The sequence below is a fragment of the Fringilla coelebs genome (assembly GCF_963513975.1).
Source record: "Fringilla coelebs genome assembly, chromosome: Z".
Classification (NCBI taxonomy): domain Eukaryota; kingdom Metazoa; phylum Chordata; class Aves; order Passeriformes; family Fringillidae; genus Fringilla; species Fringilla coelebs.
This window is the reverse complement of record NC_140031.1, coordinates 77869512-77888293: the sequence shown is the minus strand read 5'-3', so window position 1 is coordinate 77888293 and position 18782 is coordinate 77869512.

The following is an 18782-nucleotide window of genomic DNA, read 5'->3' as shown; positions in this document are numbered from 1 at the left end:
CGGCAGGCTGGAGCACAGGGCAGCCTCCTTCAGGCACGGCACTTGTGCCCGGGGAAGCGAGGCCAGCGGGAGGCAGGGACAGCTCGGCCGGTCACATCTGCAGGAGCCAGCGCCTCACGCAGCTCTGGGAGGAAGCGCCTGCAATCCTGCACTTGTGCACTGAGCCACAGCAAAGGGGGAGATGCAGTGTTTTGCAGAAATATTCAGGGCCACCAGGCCAGCCTGCTTTGTGCTGTCTGTGCACAGCAAGCGCTGTGCAATGCAGCTCTGAGCTGCTGGCAGAGAGGGAATCGGGGATGTGCCTGAGGGTTTTGCATGAGGAGTGAACTGATTTGGAAGGGAGCAGAATCATTTCAGTAGGCAATCTGTGTTTTCTTCATTCTTTTCAGAAAGAATGTGCAATGTGTCTTCACTCCTCAAAAGCCCTTGAAAGCCTTAATGGCAAAATGTTTGTGTTTGATTCCCAGAAGAGTAAGGAGAGGCGCTTGGAATATATTTAAATATAACAAACGGGGCATAAGTTTGTGAATTCCTTTAGCTTTAGCAGGCAGCGCTTGGTCCTGTATAGCCCCATTGCAATGCTTACTGTGTGCAAGTGGCTATCTTGGCCCAGAGAGAGTAAAGAGAGTGTTCCTTCCAAGAAGGTAGCTGGAAAGCATTCAAGGGAAAGAGAGTGTTTTTAGGAGGCTCTTGACCAGCAAAGTTGAATTTGAGGGATGGGATATTTTGCAAACAACTGTGGCAGGGAGTGGAGTTGTGTCCGAGGCTCTGTCATATTTGGTCCATGTTTGAGCAGGTCAATGAGAAATGAAGAAAAGTGTATTGTTCAATGGGTAGGAACCTTAGAAAGAGAAACAATGTATTGGTCAATCCGTGGGTAGTTAACCTTGGAATGGGGAGCAATGCATAATGGAGCCATGTGTTGTTGCCATGTGGTTGTTATCATGAGCCATCATGGTGAAGCACAAATAGAACTCGCCACTAGTTAAAGATAGAAGGTTTATTACAGCATCAGGCACACAAGGAGTCTTGTCCTAAAGACATGTGTGAGGAATCAGAGGCTTTGGCTCTTTATCTAAAAAAGCCAAACATATTCAGATAATTCCCAAAATGCCTAATACATATTCATTACCTAACCCACCTACCCCCACTTTGTATTAAAATGTATTATAATTGAGTCCAAAGTTCCTTCACACTTGCGCAGTCTTTCACCTCAAATGGCTTGGTGGGTTTTAAAGTGGGGAATGGTCTCCTTCTGATGGAGGCCAAGACGTCTTCCTCAATTTGACTTCTTTACTTAAGACTCCCCCAAGCTTTAGGTCCCCTTGGCTATAGCTCAGGGGCCCAGGTGCAGGCTATGGTCCTCTTCTTTTTTACAATGAAATCTGCATCCTATCCTGCTTCTTTAAACATAGTAAAGAACATGCAAATGATGTATTACCCTAGCCTTAACTACTTTACCTGCTAAAAATTACCTATGCCTTATTATTTCTGCTCTTCTCACTATACTCTTCCCCCCATACTAAATCTAGTAAACTTTTAACTCTTTCAGTTTTTTTTAATCCTTGATTCATCCCCCCCTTTTTCTGTAGGGTTAGTAAATTCTTTTACGAATACACAGTTTCTTCCTCATGTAACCGAGTCATATGGTAAGTATCTTTCAAGGCTATACCATGTGCTCTTGGCAATGCCATTAGTCATAGCATCCTCCAATTCCAAATAAGTATTGCAATGGACAAAATTAAGCTTCTGGCAGCTAAAATGAGCAAAACAATCATTGGAAGGATTAGGGCATTAAGTATTCCAGTTGCTTTTGGTGACCATCCAAAAAGTTCTTCCCACCAATGATGACTTGCTTCTTGCTTTATGTTTTGCAGAACCCTGCTAATTTCTTTTGCATCATGATGAACAGCTATTAAAATTTTCTCCATTCTCTTTAATTTTGCTCAAGATCTTGCTCAGATCTTGTAAGGTTTATGCCAATGGTGCAGGTGATAAAGGGTGATACATTTTGTAGTTGGTCATTATCAGTTGGTGGGAGACAACTGGTACTGAATATGTAAAATCGCAGCCTACAATGTTAACAAAATTACCAATGCAAAAGCTGGAGTGATTTTTAACAAGTAAATATCTATTTTCATTGTCTATTTTTACTGAGACACAGGCAGTTCTCAAGCATACAAAGCCCTGACCAGTGTGTATAAGCTCTGTTTTCTGAATGGTGTCTGGGTGGATCTCAAAGTGTCACACACCCTGTTCAGTATCTAAGCATATGTCTTGGCCATCAATGGTATTACTTCCACAGATGAATCCCTGCTGTTGTCGAGTAACAAAGGAGTCTACGTTTACAGTTTGCCATTTCTTCTCTACCATTCTGGCCCATACCCGATATTCAGAGAGGCAAAGTACTGCCTTCTCACGATTTAATCCTGATGCAATGATAGGGTGGATAACATAAATTGTGGCTCTGTGTATGCTAAGTGCAAAGGCAGTGGCCATGTTAGTAATGGGGTCGTAAGTAAAATTTACCATGTGTTGGAAATGGATTTGTAGAGAGTTCTCAGGGCCTGACAGAAGGCCCACACAGTATGCATCCATATGCAAAGTTTGAGACAAGAAATGCTGACTTAGATATGCCATGGAATAGGACAGATATTGTTGAGAGAGAAATGGAACTAGAAAAAAGTTTCAAAGGATCGCCTTGCAAATGAGACTAGATACTTTGGAGAAATAGAACTATGAACGATGCATTGTAGTGGGACCCACGAGGGGTAGTTTCAGGTGATTGGCTTTAAGGCATCTACAGCGTGGTGGGGCAAAAAGCTGATAGGCCAAGAAATGCTTCTAGTGTAGAGGAATTAGGAAATGGTTGGCTTCTGATTGTGATGGCGTGAATTATACCATCTGTATTGTCTCATCTTTCTCATGAGACTGAAAATGGAATAAACGTTTTTAAACTGCATCTCAGCTGCCCCATCTCTGGGTCAGGAGAGGGTATTGTCTGACAAATTGGTGCCCCTGAGTGAGGCAGATAAAACAGCCCACGTGTCTGACTTTTTGGAAAAGACCCGAGGTAATTTTTGTAAAGTGCTTCTGAAAGAAGTGTGAATCCCAAGATTATAATTCCTGCAAGAAGAGAGAAGTTGGATTTCTACCCTCGTCGCTGGCTCGATTAGGTCAGAGATCTGGCAATACTTGCCTGTTGTTCAAGATCAGGTAAGTCTCTGGGAACCTGATGGGACACAAGATGTCCAATTTGCCTAGAGATGTTTATAAAAACCTTAAAGATCTGGTCAAATCTAATTCTTGTAACATTTCAAAAACTGAGTTAAATGACTTACTGTTATGCATTCAGAAGCAGTTTCCAGCTGTGGATGAAGCTTCTGTGTTATCACTCCCTCCTTGGGAACTTTTAGGACTAAAACTCTACAATGCTTTTACCGTAAACAGAGATCGAAGAGCTGCTATGTTGCTTCTGGTGTGTCTAGGATGATTGATATGTTTAAACATTCTACCAAACCCTCCCCTTCCTTGGCTGCATCTGCGCCTACCCCCGACACTCGGGCTGAGTCCCCAGACCCCCCTCGGCTGAGCCCTAACTCAAGACCCTGAAATTCAGACTGGGGCTGTGACACCTCCACCCCTACCAGGGCAGTGTGTCCCCCAACTTTCACCATTTTCTGAGCCATGTCCAGGTCCCCCCTCTGCCCCCCCCCAGAATGCAAACTCTTTGCCTCTTGTGAGAAAAAGGACAGGGAGAGGACAAGGGGAAAATTTCTCAGTACCAGTGTATCTGCTAGCAAAAGGGAGGATGATTTCTCTGGTAACATTACAAAGCAAACAGGCTCTGGTCACCTTGAAATTCCTCAGAGATGGTCTGTGTTTAAATGGCCATGGGGGAGAAGGAGAACAGTAACTCTAGTGATTCCAGTGAGTCTTCAGAAGAGGAAGTGAACCTTTTAATTTGCTGGTCCTGCAAAAACAGAAAGGGAGCTTGGTCTACCTGATTTTGATTTGGGAAATAATTCAAAGAGACTGGCTGATTGGGCTGAGATAAGATATAAAGGAGAGGCAAGATAAAGACTTTGCTTCACCTAATGGAGACTTGCTTGTAATGCCAGTTAGGTATGGAAGGAATAATGCTAACCCCAGATGGGAGCCCATCTAACATTATGATATCAAAGAGTTAAGGAAAGAAATCAAAGATGGCGTCTTGAGTTCCCCATATTTTACCAATGTGGTGAAAAGTAAATTTGACTCTTATGACCTAACAGCGTCAGATCGTAAGAATATTTCCTCTGATGATTTTAACGAATTCACAGTGTATTTGATGGGATTTAGGATGGTGAAAGCATCCTAACAAATTGGTTGAGAGTTATGCTGGTGGTCCTAATGCTCAACTCACAGCTGGTGTATTAGCTGGCGATGCTCCAAAGGACAGAGCCAAAGACCAGGCTGAGGCTTTGTCTCGGGCTGTGCTTGGAGATATTAAGAAAGCAGCCTGGAGGGCCTTTTTAACTGTACAGCCTGCAGGAACTCTTGAGAATGCTCTGATTTGGCTAGGAGAAATGGAATCCTATGGTTCTTTGCTGGATTGTTTAACCCAGGCTGTTCAGAGGCAAGGTCTGGATGAGGCAGCCCATCCACTTAATTAAGAGCCTTGCTTTTGCAAATGCAAACAATGATTGTAAAAAAGTAATTTTGATAATATAGGGATAAAATGTTTCTAAAATCATGGGATATTAAGGGGGTTTGGAAAGAAAGGTTGGGCCTGGTAGGTCCTGGGAAAATGCTAGGCTTTACTGGATCATGCAAAACTGTGTCTGTATAATCATTTAAAGTCCGATAAATGATACAATTGTTAAATGTGATGATTGCTTCTTAATTGGAAATAATTATTGTTTAATCGTAACAAGAATCATGAGAAACGGTGTTTGGGGGGTTTGATGGAAATTACAAAATCCATGCTTGGACAAAATCAATGTATACAATAGAACAATATAAGTTTAATAATGAATATGTAGTTATATAACGATAAGGGTATAAAAATGTGTTCATCCCAAACCCATGTCAGAGTCAGATTTGGGTCTGTACCCCTGATGCTCAGAGCTCTTCAATGAAAGCATTCCCTGATTATGTGTTTCTGAACGCGAACAATTTTAGCTCTGCCAGAACAACTCCTCACAGTTGCCCAAATGTTGTCTGCTTGTAGTAAGCTGGGTGTGGGAATTCAGCACATCGCTCCGGATGTCCAGAGCTACCGAGAGAACCCTTGGGGGGCTCGGAGGTCTTGGAATGTTGCCGAAAGCGCCTGGTGGCTTGACGTTGATCCTTCTAGGGATGTGCCACCTGCATATGAGGAAATGAGAATCACTGGGGTTTAAATGATATAGAAATAGTATAATTACAAGATGAAACACAGATTGTAAGGTTTTGGTACAGGGTGATTATGGAGACAAGATGGAGGAATTTGGGCCTATCTTGTGGTTCTTCTTCATGTCTTCCATTCTCTGTGTGACGCAGATATTTTTTGATAGGTTCTTGGTGAAGGTACACTTGTTAAAAAGAATGATGGGTATTGGGGACAAAAGGTAAATATGATTTACGTAGGTTTTGTTATCAAAAGACATGACTGCCTTGTGGGCAGTCAGAGTGCCTTTGGCTGCCTTGCTGGTCAGATCCTGGCTGGGCAGAGAGAAAACCTTGTAGATAAGAAATAATAAACAGCCTTGGAGACCAAAAACCGGAGAGTCCAGTCTCGTCCTTTGAAGCCCGATCTGAACGAACCATCCTACGCGTGTCTGGGCAGAGACAGACAACAGCCGACCCGGACAGATATTTACATACACTGACTGATACTTGTATAGGGATATTATGAATGTGTGTCTAGTTACATTTACAGATGTATGCTATGAATATATATACATGTAAATATATATAAAAACATAGATACGTCTGCAGGTATTGATATGTGAACCTATGTATCTACTTATATATGTATGTCTGTGTTCACTTTACATCCCTGCTTTCTTATATTCACATATGTGCACAGTTTTTCAGCTGTATAATTCTACTGTTAAAGTGAGATGGAGTTTTATATTGGTACATGGATATTTGTATTTATAGATAGGATTCTTATGCATATATTTATATATTTTTTGTTATATGTAATATATAACAACTTATATTTATACTGGGCATTGTTATGGTTGTGTATTTACTTCTATCATATTGAAATGCATATGGATTTGTATAGTTCTGAAATTGTATCCATTTAATTCTAGGCCTAGGGTTATTTAGAGAGGGATACTGATGTTTCTCTGTTTGTATATGGGCTGTATAATTGTAGTAATATGTTATATATTTAATTGTTAAACTTCAATTGATATTTGTTTCTAGTGAGTGTTTGTAGATGGTTTCAGTAAATTAGTTTTTTTAACTGCATTTGATATTTCTAAATATTTACATTCTGTGATAGTAACAATAAATTTGTTTTGTAACCTTCAATTGATATTTGTATGTTGGCAGTGCAGGTGTAGCAATTATAAAAAATTTTATTCATAAACTTAAGTGGATTTTTGTGTATTTGTTCACAGTTGCAGCGTTGCAGGGTGGTAGAAATGCTGCAGCCTTCTTTGAGGCATCTCCTTCAGAAGCCGCTCAGAGGAAGGCCACGAGAACAGCCCTTTCCAGTCCGTGCACACGCACACGCCACAGACGGCTCAGCGGAGGAAAGACTGGGAGGGTCTTGGCGTGAGATATTCCAGGGTTTTATTGCATCCCTCAGCCAGAGGGACCAGAGACAAAAGACCAAACCATGCGCTCTGCACGACCTAAGTGTGGGGTCAGGGACCAATGACCTGGGGCACAGGGGCGGGCAAAGGGCAGGGCCCAGGGCAGCGAGCTGTAGGGGATGAGCGATGAAGAATTGGGGTGGGCAGTGTCAACTGGGCAATGGGGGAGGCAATCTGATGTGGACTGGCAGTGGTGCTGCAGAGCGTCAGGGGTTACATCTTCTCCAACATCCAGGTGGGGAAAACTCTATGACACAGAGTTTGAGGGAGAGGAGTCAGAGGATTCCACAACTCCCGTTTTTCCTTACTATGAAGACTTCCCCAGTAGACCCCTGCAGACACTTAATTAAACAGGGAAACAGGAGTAAAACCAATGATTACAACCCAAAAAATTCCTCAAACAAAAGATGAAAGCTATCTGTCAACTCCCATTGTTCAAAAAGTTCATTGATGTCATCTGAGTTCTTCTCAGCTTTTATGTCCTTTACGTGCTCCTTCAGCTTCTGGATGTTTACATGGATAGAGGCTGAGTGCAAAGAAAAGTTGAAGCAGAGCATCCTTTCAAAGTGGTGGCAGCTGTGTCCACAGCGAGCAGTGAAAAGTCGATTGCTGCTGGTTTTATGGTGTTCCATGCTTGGTGTTATTAGCATTTGGTAGCAGCTCACTTGGTGCTAAGGACGTAGCATTGGTTTGCTTACTGAGCTAGCACTTTCAATTCTCTCAGCATTTTTTTTTTTAGTTTTTGCAGCAGTAACCTCAGAGACCAATACTGAGGCTTCTATTTTCTTTTTTTCTACCTCAAAAATCAATTTTGCTTCTGCAGCCAGATTTAAACTGATGGAAAAATCTGTTGTGCCTAATCTTTTGGGTCACAAATTATTGTAATTTTAGGTTCTAGCAGAGCAGGCTTTCCTGAGTCTCGTGGCTCACTGCGGCCATGGGACCATTTTTTTGCTGGTGGGGAGTAAGGTTTACAAGAGGCTGCATGGGTGAGCAATGCTCTCCCTGAGGTAATTTCTCGGAAAAAAACCTGTAAATGGAATACAGCTGCAAGAAAAAATTAAATTGTAATAGGCTGCAAAGACTGAGTATTTGCAAATTTCAATTCACAGATTTGTTACATCTAGAGTACATGGAGAGACAAAATTGTATTTAGTTACACATCCTTTTAGTAAGGCTGTTCGAGGGCTTTAGCTCTCTGCTTTTCAATGGCTTTAAAGACTCCTTATTCTGAAGACAAATTTACGTGGATCTTCTAACTTCCCTTATAAAAGGAGACAGAGTTGTGCTGCTAGAATATAACAAAATTTTCAAAAGGGAAAGCATACTTAAAGACTCACAAGAAATACCTATAAAAGAAACTATGCCTTTTTTTTTAATTTATCAAATCTCTTGCATGTGTTTGAGCAGTTGAACATTGGTATATATCTTTGCATGAAATTCACACATATAGAACAAAGAGTCTTATACAATTCTGAAGTTGCTGCAGGTGAGGTTTGGGTTCACTTAGAGGGCAGTCAGGGGTGGTGAGCACTGGAAGATGCAGCTGCAGTCCCCATCCATGTCCCTTTCAGGGGTGGCTTTAGGGTGTCTGCAGCCTGGATCCAGAGCGCCCTGGGGGCTCCTGTGGCTGGCTCTGCACTCAGGCTGAGGATGGCCAGGAGCCGCCGAGGCTGGCAGTGGGGACCAGGGCTGGGGCTTGTGGCCTGGCAGGTGTGGCTCTGGGGGCTGTGACACGCCAGGACATGGGTCACAGTGGGAGCTGTGAGCAGGGGCACGGCCAGCTTGGCAGCTGAGTGACATGGTTCTGCTGGATGTGACATCACAGAGGACAGGTCACACTGGCATCTGTGTCCAGGGGCAGCACCGGGCAGTTGGATTCTGGCAGCCAGTGAGTGCACATGCAGGGGGAAAGCTGGGTTGGATGGGGGCTAGGAAGGGTGCCCTGGGGGTTTAAAGCCAGAGTGAGAGCTGGGACCCTCAGGGCAGGGCACTGTCCCCAGGGCTGGGGCAAGTGGGGCTGGGGGCTGTCAGCATGGCAGGGCCCAGAGAGGCTCTGGGGACACTGCAGGTGTGGCCAGCCCCCTGCTCCCTCCCAGCCAGACATGCTGAGCCCACTTTCTCCCACCAGGCCATGTCTCCAACACTGGCCTTCATCCTGGCCCTGTTATGCACCCCCAGTGGGTTGAAAGCGGACATGAAAATTGATAAGGATGCGGTCAGGCGGATGCGGGAGCGTGAGGAATTTCTGCATCGGGAGATGACTCGGCTCCTGCAGGAGGTGGAGGACAACAATTCCATCATGGAAAGCCTGTTCCATTCTGCACGGCAGCTGCTGTGGCTGCCCTGGCTGACCATTTCTGGGCAGAAGGCAAATTTACAAAATGAAAAGAATGAAGCTGAACAGATGCAGGAGCGCAAGGAGTATCTGCTTCAGGAAATGACTCGGCTCCTGCAGGAGGCTGATGGCAACAATTCCACCATGCAAAGCCTGTTCCTCCCTGCACGGCAGCTGCTGTGGCTGCTTCTGCTCACCAAGGCTGTTCTGCTCTCTCTGGCCTTCTGGCTGGTCAGAAGATGGAACCGTGGCTCTGCCAGCTGCAGGTGGAGCGTTGTCCGGGAGAAGTTCAGCAGCAAGGAGAAGGTCAGTGAGCATGAGAAGGACAAGGGTGGAGACTGGGGTGGACACATTTTGGTTGTGCCCAGCCCATCACCAGTGGGCACATCCAGGATAAGGCTGGAGCAGGCTGTGAGCAACCTGATCTCCTTGGGAATGTCATTCCTCATTGCTGTGGCGGTCACACTGGATGCTCCTTAAAGGTCACTCCCAAGCCCAGCTGTTCTGTGATTCTGCTGCAGGGCCTGCCCAGCACAACGGTGCTGCAGGAGCTGGTGGACGAGCTCCTCAGTGTCTGCCGAGTGCTCTCCCGGAGGAGCTTCATGCCGGAGCTGCACCCAGCTGCAGGGACGGACACCAGCCCTGCAGCCTGCGGTGTGCAGGAGAACAGCAGCACCTACCGCACGCTGGTCATCCTGCGGCCACCCCCCGGCCACTCCTTCAGCCTGGAGAGCAGGAAGCGGCCGCCAGCCAGGCGCATCCGTGTGGCGCTGGAGTGCCTGTGCTCCGGGGAGCGGCTGCTGGGGCACTCGTGCTTTCTGCACGCCTCTGGTGGCCAGCAGCCCACGGAGCAGGAGTGGTACCTGATGGACACCCTGTGCACGGGCCCGTACTTGGACATGGAGAAAGTCACCCGCTGGGTGCAGACGTTGGTGCTGTCGGCCTGGCTGCTCCTGCCGCAGTCGCGCCACTGCCGGCTCACGGCGCTGCCCTGCGGCAAGTCCTGCAGCTTCCGGCTGAGCGGCGCCTCTGGGCTGTGCTGCAGCATCGAGATGGCTCTGGCCGTGCAGCAAGGCAGCTCAGGTGCCTGCCCGGGCCTTGCGTAGGCAGCAGCCGGCTCTGCCAGCAGCACCGTGTGGGCCAGAGAGCTGCTGCCTCTCAGACTCACTGCCATGACGGCACTGCTGCTGAGGGGACAGCATTGCCACCGCAAAGGAGCTGAGGAAGGTGAAGAGAACCATTCCTCGGGGGACATTTTTTGTTTTCTTTTAGGATTCTTTAGTTCTTTATTATGAAACCTAAAAGATGTAGCCAGACTGTAATAATTGTAAAACCTCCCAAGGCAGAGCTGGGAAGGTTAGCGTGATTTCAAATACGTAGAAGTTTGTGTTGAGAAAAATTGGGCATGTAAAGGAGTTTTCCTACACCACTTTTTTTTCATTAAAAAAATAAAATGGCATTCTTTGACTCATATTTGGTCTCCCAACATGTCACTTGTGATGAGAATACAGACAAGACACAAACATTAGTAAATTGTCAATAGAAGTAACTGTGGTGGCAATTCCAAATTTCATTGTTTCTCCCAACGCTCCATCTCAACTCTAGGAAGGTTTCTATAAAAAGGAAAGAGAAAATTTGGCCTACTCCATACCCATTATTAAAAGGAAGGAAAAGCCTCTTGGATCTATGCCAAAGGTAACAGAGCCTAAGTGAAAAATGATCATCACATCTCAATTTAAAACTGCTGGCAGCTGCTCCGCACCCAGACTGGTTCTTCTGATCCTCAGCAAGGAGGTGGGGGCATTCCTAGGTGTCTAGGTTTGGAAAGACAGGTGCCTGTTAAAGGAGACAGGAGCCTCCCCTGAAATGGAGAATGCAAACCCTCCCCACCCCTCCAAATTGGTATGAATAAGGGGCTCTCAGGCAAAAAACATGGGAGCAGGAAATAACAGTTCTTTAATAGGGAAAGGAAAAAATATTAAAATGATACAATACAACAATGCAATACACCAGAACAACACTGTCAGATTCAGAACACAACCTGACACCCTGTGGGTCAGGGTGTTGGTAGCAGTCCACTTGGAAAAGGGCTGCAGTCCTCCTGGAGTGTCAGGCGTGGTTCTGTTGGAGCAGGGGAGTCCTGTAGGAAAGGGCTGTCTTCTTCCTCCGCAGATCCGTGGAAGTAGAAGCAGCTGCTGTTCCTCTGGACAGTCCAGTGGAGCAAAGGCTGTCTTGGTGTCAGAACCTTGCAGGTTATATCTTCATGGCACTGCTTGGCTCCTCCCTCTGGGCGGAGCATCTCACAATGGGATGCTATAGTTCTTATCAGTCATGGGCTGACATTCAATAGCCCCTTATCAGCAGTTGTCCCCTGTTGATTATGATCACTCTGGAAGAGAGATAAGGAGCATTGCCCACTTGACACCAGACAACTGCCATACAGATGGCAATAGAATACATCTCGCCTTGCAGTCTGGAACAGTGGGCCTGTGATGGAAACCATGTCAAAACCTGCCACCTGAAAGCTGAACTGGAAAACTGATCATCCTTCATGGATTGATCAATGGCCTTTAACCAAGGAAGAATTTAATAGCCTTAAAAGACTGGTAAAGGAGCAATTACAAGAAGGCCACATCACACCCACAAATAGTCCCTGGAATTCACCAGGATTCATCATCCACAAGAAGACATCGGATTCCTGGAGGTTGCTTCATGACCTGAAGAAGATCGATGAAGTGACTGAAGACATGGGACTGAAGACAGCCTGGACTTCCTTCTTTACCAGTGATCCCAAAACACAGGCCTCTTGTTGTCATTGATTTAAAGGATTGTTTTTTTCACATCCTACTTCCTCCCGATGATGCTCCAGGATTTGCCTTTTCAGTTCCAGCCATCAATCGAAGAGAACCCATGCAGAGATGGCACTGGAAATCATTGCCTGTAGTAATGAAGAATTTGCCTTTAATTTGCCAAAATTTTGTCACACAAGTTTTGTCTCCAGTTCAACAGAAGTATCCAAGATCCAGGATTCTACACTACATGGATGATTTGCTCATCGCCTCTCCAATGCAGCCAGAGATGGAGCAAACTCGTGCTAGTGTTGTTACTGAAATCCAAAATGCTGGACTTAAAATTTCTATAGCCAAAATTCAAGAAGTTCCACCCTGGAAGTATCTGGGATGGAAGATGACTGAAAAACCAATAACACCACAGAAGATACAGCTCCAGACCAATGTCAACACCCTGCAAGATCTACAACAGCTTCTAGGAGAAATCAATTGGGTCAGGCCCGTTTTGGGAATCACCAGGGATGAACTGTGTCCACTTTTTAATTTGTTGAGAGGAAGCTGCATCATCAACTCTCATAGAAATTAAACACTTGAAGCTCCTGCAGCCCTTGACAAGATCATGGAGGCTCTCCAAAGACAACAAACTCATTGCTGTATTCCCAAAAGGCCATCCTTTTTTGCAATTTTAGAAGAAAAAATGCAACTTTGTGGTCTAATTTTTCAAAGGGACCCTTCTGAGAGAGATCCTTTGTTGATAATAGAATGGGTTTTTCTTCTCTACAGGTTTCCAAAGACTATTTTCACAGTTTTAGAGCTGACAGCATAAATTGTAATTAAGGCCAGAACAAGATTGTTAACCTTAGCAGGTCAAGAATTTGAAGTTATCTACTTACCATTGAAAAAGGATTATCTTCATTGGGCAATGCAAAATTCTGATAATTTGCAATATGCATTAGAAAATTTTCCAGGTATTTGTTCTGTTTTTTACCCAGCTTACAAAAAGGCAGAATTGGGATTCCTTTTGCAATGTTGTCAGACACAGATTCTCAGTTCATAGCTCAAACGGAACAAAATTTCTGTAAAACACTCCCAGTTAACTAGGACATACTTAGCCCATGGAGGTCATTGCCCAGCAGCAAGGCTGAGAGACCAATCAGAGTCTAAAAACAGAAATGAGAAAAATTTTGCCAGGAAAACTCCCTGAAGCGGCCACAAGTGCTTCCCCTTGCACTATTGAGGATCAGAATTCCAGTGGCTACTAAAGAAAACATGAGCCCATAGGAAATGCTCAATGGAAGACACTAGTAAGTCACAATCCTTTCTAGAGAAATTTTTGTGATAGGAAATGATTATTTAAGTCTATATGTGTCATCTTTTGAGCAAAGTGCTCTCATCTTTCCACAAATTTCTGATGTGACTATCCCTGATGACTTTGGATACTCAGGTACATCCTCATTAACCTGAGGACAGTGTCCATGTCTGAAAGTACAGCAAGAAGGCACTTAAAGAAAAGTGGAAAGGAACCATTTCACGGGTTCCTAATCACTCCTGCAGCAATAAAGGGGATGGGAACGGCACATTGATACACCTTCCCCCAAGGAATGCCAGCCCCAACACACAAGGCATTGGAGGGGAAAATATAGATGAGAATATCAAGACTCACTTTGTTAAAGCATGGAAATAAAAATTCTCTATACATAGTGGAATTAGTTAGAAGAAATTCCATAAAAGAAAAAGATGAATCATGAAGGGGCAACTATGAAAAATCCTCAGTCTCAGCCCACTCTCACCAGCAGCACTCTTGCACACTCTGTCAACCAGCAGCAGCCACCAGGCCAAGGGGAGGCTCCCCAGCACAATTCACCCCATGCCCCCCACGGCAGCGTTCCTGGGGCTGCTGCACTGCAGAACTGTAGGAGCACCCCCTGACCCAGGCTAAAAAGGACCCAAGTCTCAGCGTTTAAGAGGTGACATTTTGTTGAACCTCACTTGAAGGAGAACAGAATGGCAACGATGGCTCAGCTGTTCAATCACAAAACACCCCAAGAACTCTCAGGCACAGGCACTCAACATCATTGGCATGGAAACAACTGAGAAATTTGTAGAATACTGTCCAAGGAAGATAGGCAGTCACAGCCCTATTGAATGTTCCCAAAGGTTATCCTCCCTCAGTCAATTTCATATTCTTCCCCAGAAGAAGTTATGGCTTTGCTGCTAACAGGTCTACCATGTCAGCTGAATGAATAAATGGCAGGAAACTTAGGAAAAGCACTTGACTTCAAAGTCCCCATAGGTCTGTGCATGAATCAACATCTATCTAGAAAGGCTGGTTGAAACAGACTAGTTTAAAATATGCTAAGAAATGGACAGCATTTCCATAAGAACACTTGAACCCAATTTCTCCTTAAAACCCATTCAAGTACCTTTGATTTATTAAAATTATGGATATTGATTTAGTACTCATATCCAACTGTGAGGGACAAAGACTCTCTAAGAGTTTAAAGTTAGGAAGTGTAAGTGTATTGCAACACTGGGCAGCATGGGGGATAACTCCCAAATACATACTGCAATTTACAGGTGATTACAGAGTCCTTTCATCTATACAACTACCAAATATCCAAAATACAAATACATATCCATAGCTTTAGTACATTCCATTCCCTGCTTTGTTTTTTAATTAGATCAAAAGCTATTAAGAATCCATAGTTTATTCCTTGAAATGGGTGGGTGGTCCCTTACATGGGGAGGGGTTCCAACATGAGGAAGTACATGAAGTCTTCCTCGTTCTGACCTTTCTACCTTTTCAATGCAAATATGACAAATGAACCCTTGGTAGGACTCCCGTTCCCCCTCCTCAACTGGTTTCAGAACAGAGGAGGCCTACAATTGTCTCATGTTCTTAAAAGCTATTTATCAGTTTCTATATTCTTCACTAGAAACCCAGCTAACCAACCATTATGTTGACAAGCAATCAATTATTAGTTAACTACTAACTCCTAACTTCATCAAGGCCTACCCATTTATTTTGATTACTTCTAATAAAGCTTATCTCTAACTAAACCCTCAGCTCCTCTAAAATCTCTAAATTCCTTAAAGTTTATGTCTCAATAGTTTCAACCAAGGGAAGCTAGACATCCCTGTTTATAGTCCTTTATAGTCCTTGCAATCAAAAGTTGGACCCATATCTGGAGACTGGACCTCACCATCTGGGAGACTTCTTCCTGCTTTTGGAAAACAAACCACCACCACCACCTGGGACACTCCTTTTTCTGGGATACATCCTGAGAAAAACTAAATCACAATAGTGTACAGAATTGTGATGTAAAATTGGGAATAGAAACTGCTAATGAGTAAAATTGGGAATAGAAACTGCTGAGAAAGCTTATGAGTAACCCCACAAATATCTGTAGGTCCCAGCTATCGGTGTGCAGTTAGAGGGAAAACTTCCCCCACTGTACCCTGCACTGTATTGCTCATATTTTACCATATTAATTATTAAATTGATTGCTGCTTGAATATTGGCCTAGTCAAGCTTCTTATTTATAACACTGATACACCACAGAGACTTTGGGGTTGTCAAAGTGGGACACAAATTTCAGTCTGGGAACTTTTTGAAATGCTTCAAGTATTTTTTGTGTTTTGTTTTGTATTTTGCAGAAATATTGCCATAATCTTCTGCTTCCAGAGATTCTTTTCCAAGTTTTTAGGAAACTTCCCTCTGCTGCCCTCCCAGATCAGACCAATTCCCAGGGCTCCTTCCCAAAGTGAGGTGTAGCCCACGGCCTCTACTCTCCAGCTGGAACAGAGGGAAGCACAGAGGTTGCTGTTGTAGGAGGTGAGCTTCTCTTTCCTGCCTGCTTTCCCTTTGGGACAGGTTGGTGTGTGCTCATGTGATAAAGGGAAGTTTAAACTCCGAAGCAGTTGTGTTTCAAACTGCTCCATCCTCGAGCTCTTCTGTGGATATCCTTGGACAAAAAGCCTCTTGGTGAGAGCTCCCCATGGGGAGGTTAAGAAAGGAGGTTGATATTTCAGGGTTGTGACTGCTGAAAGCAGTTGATTACCGGAGGTGTCCAGAGCTGGGAGTGACTCCTTTTCTCACCTTCCTGCAGAAAAGGAAGTTGGAAAGTGGGAATTTCATTTGTGGAGATGGCCCCCAGGGGTGTTTGCCAAGAGATGGACTTGCAGAGAGGCAGGGCTCCTGCTAAACTTGCTGTGTGTTTGTTTTGCTGGGTTGGGAGGGTCAGAGATGCCAACACAGACACCAACAGAAGGAACAGTGTAATTTACTGTAACACAAAAGTGCAAGAAAGGGTCAGGAAATGATAATCTAACAATGCACCTCAGCATTATTACAAAAAGTTGCCTCTGGTGATTAAGGAAGATACATCACCAGGTAGCCCAATCCTTTCCCCTTCATCCAGGGCTGCACATCAGCTGGGGGAAGCTGTCCCAGCCAAGCCCTGCAGAGCCACGGCCGGGAACCGGGAAATCCTGAGGTGCCTCCACCTTTGCCGGCCTCGAGGCTTCCGACCACGCTGTGAGAGTAGCCCGGCTTTGATAGTGCTGGACGAGCAATGTGCCAGAGCTTCTGCTGGGGGACAGCTGGTTTCATTCTCCTCTTGGTTTTCTCCCTGAGCCTGCCCAGGGCTCAAGGAGGAGCCAAGGCCAGGTGTGGCCTTGTCCATTTTCCTAATGCCAAAAGGTGAAGATGTATTTCACCAGTGAACAAATGCATTGATCCGTTTGATAGTAATACTTGGTAAAGGAGCAGATCCATAGAACATTTGGTTGGAGAGGTCATCTGCAGGGCAGCATTGGCTCAGGTCCTGTTGTTGAGGCTTCAGTCAGGGTGTGTTGTTCAGGCCTCAGTCCTTCAGTATTTTGTGGTGCAAATCAATGCTGTGCAGAGCTGGAAACAAACAAGTCTCTCTTTAGCACACTTTACACAGGGAACAGGATTAGCCCTGCAAGGCCAGGCCAGGGCCAAGAGCAGAAGGCCAGTGTGATAAACAGGGCCAGGAGACCTGGCCTTTATTAAAGACAGCCCTGGGTAGAGAACCCGAGTGGTTGCACACACCGCCACTGCTCCCACATGGAGAACACTGAGGAGGAGGAGTGCAGCTTTGTCTCTCGGCAGAGCTGGGGCTTCTGTCCTCATGGGAGTCCTTAGGAAGGCAATGTTGGCTCGTAACTTAGGGATGTCATGCAAGCTGGGTGCTACTTAAATTATGGTGGCAAAACAGGATCAGGTTCTGGTCACTCTTGAGTGATTTCTGCTGGGTTAAAGTCAGTTTATGTGCTGGTTTGTTGCTTTTGAGAGGGTTCATACAGTACCATCAGCCTCTCATTATAATTTAGCCTGCGTGCAAGTCCTTCTGGGAGCAGGGGAAGGGTTTCCTAGGGAAAGGGACACAAATCTGGGATAAGCTGGAAAGGGGTACAAATACAGAGTAGGACAGAAAGGGATACAAATACAGGGTAAGGCTGAAAGGGGTAAGGAAAAGGTTTAACAACAATCTCAATAACATAACTTGTTACAGTTCTGGATTTACACCAACAACTCTAAAAGTATTAACTTGTGGACTTGTTCACAATGGAAAGGGATACAAATACAGGGTAAGAGGGAAAGGGGTAACTTAAAGGTTTACCATTTAACAACAATTTAAATAACATACCTTGTTACAGTTTCAGATTGACTCTGACAACTCGAACAGTAGTAACTTGGGACCTTGCTCACAGCAGCCAGCACCCTGCACTTGCCCACTGGCAGCTCTCCAGAGCAAGAAGCCACTCCTGCCCAGGGGCTGAGGTGCCCAAAGCTGCCTCCTCCCCACTGTGCAGCTCTGCAGAGCCCGCGGAGCGCAGGGTCCTGGGCAGGCAGGGCAGCCCGGCTGCTTTGGAGCACAAGGAGTGTCCCAGAGAGAAACTGCTGCCCTTTGCTTTGGAACTGCTCCTCAGGGTCTTGTCATTTATCCGCAGTGTCTGATATGTCTTTCCTCTCCCAAATTTAACACAGCTTTTGGAGAAAATTGACTGATGTAGCTTCTGCTGCTGATGGTGCTTTTGTCTGCAGGTGAGGGCAGGTGATTTGAACCAAGGACAGAATCCACTGTAAACATCCCAGCTTTGCCAAGTCAAGAAAATCATTCACAATTGGGCTACTCCTGCTGAGCAGTTTTCCTAGTTTTTGGAAAGCTAGGACCTTAAGAAACCCAACAGATTTTCCTCCAGGAGGATACCAGCAGTAGCATGATGCCAATTTTTCCACCTCTTTTCTGTATCTTTCTGTTTCTTTCCCCCTTGGTACAACTAAAAAGAAACCTTTGTAACAGTGTCATTAATTTACTACCTTGCATTTCACTGCTTTACTATAGTGTACCTGCTTATTACTTGCTTAAATCATCCTTTTTGCTTGCATTAAGCCTTGCTGTATTACAACACAGCAATTTTAATGCTGTGAAAGTCCAGTCAGTTCAAAGGGAATAAGTCATGTCTGATAGCAATTACAAGTCATGGTTCCAAAAAGTCTTGCCTCTTCCCAGGTCTTAATTCAAAACCTTCCTCCATGTCTATACCTTCATCCAGCATCTCTCTGAGACTTTGAGAACTCTCTGTGAATCTATTTCCTACCTCTCTCTCTTGTGTGATAAAATCTTCTTTGACAATTTGTTCCATCATTTGTTGCACACACTGAAGCATGCAAGGTATTACCACTAGTGTCACTACCAAAACACCCAATACATAGAGACCATTTTATAAGGTTCCCTTAGCCAAGGTGCAAAGCTCCATCCTTGGAAGAAATCTTTTAACCATGACCCACCATCTTCTTGAATTTGAGTTTTCAAATCTTTCAGCTTTTGT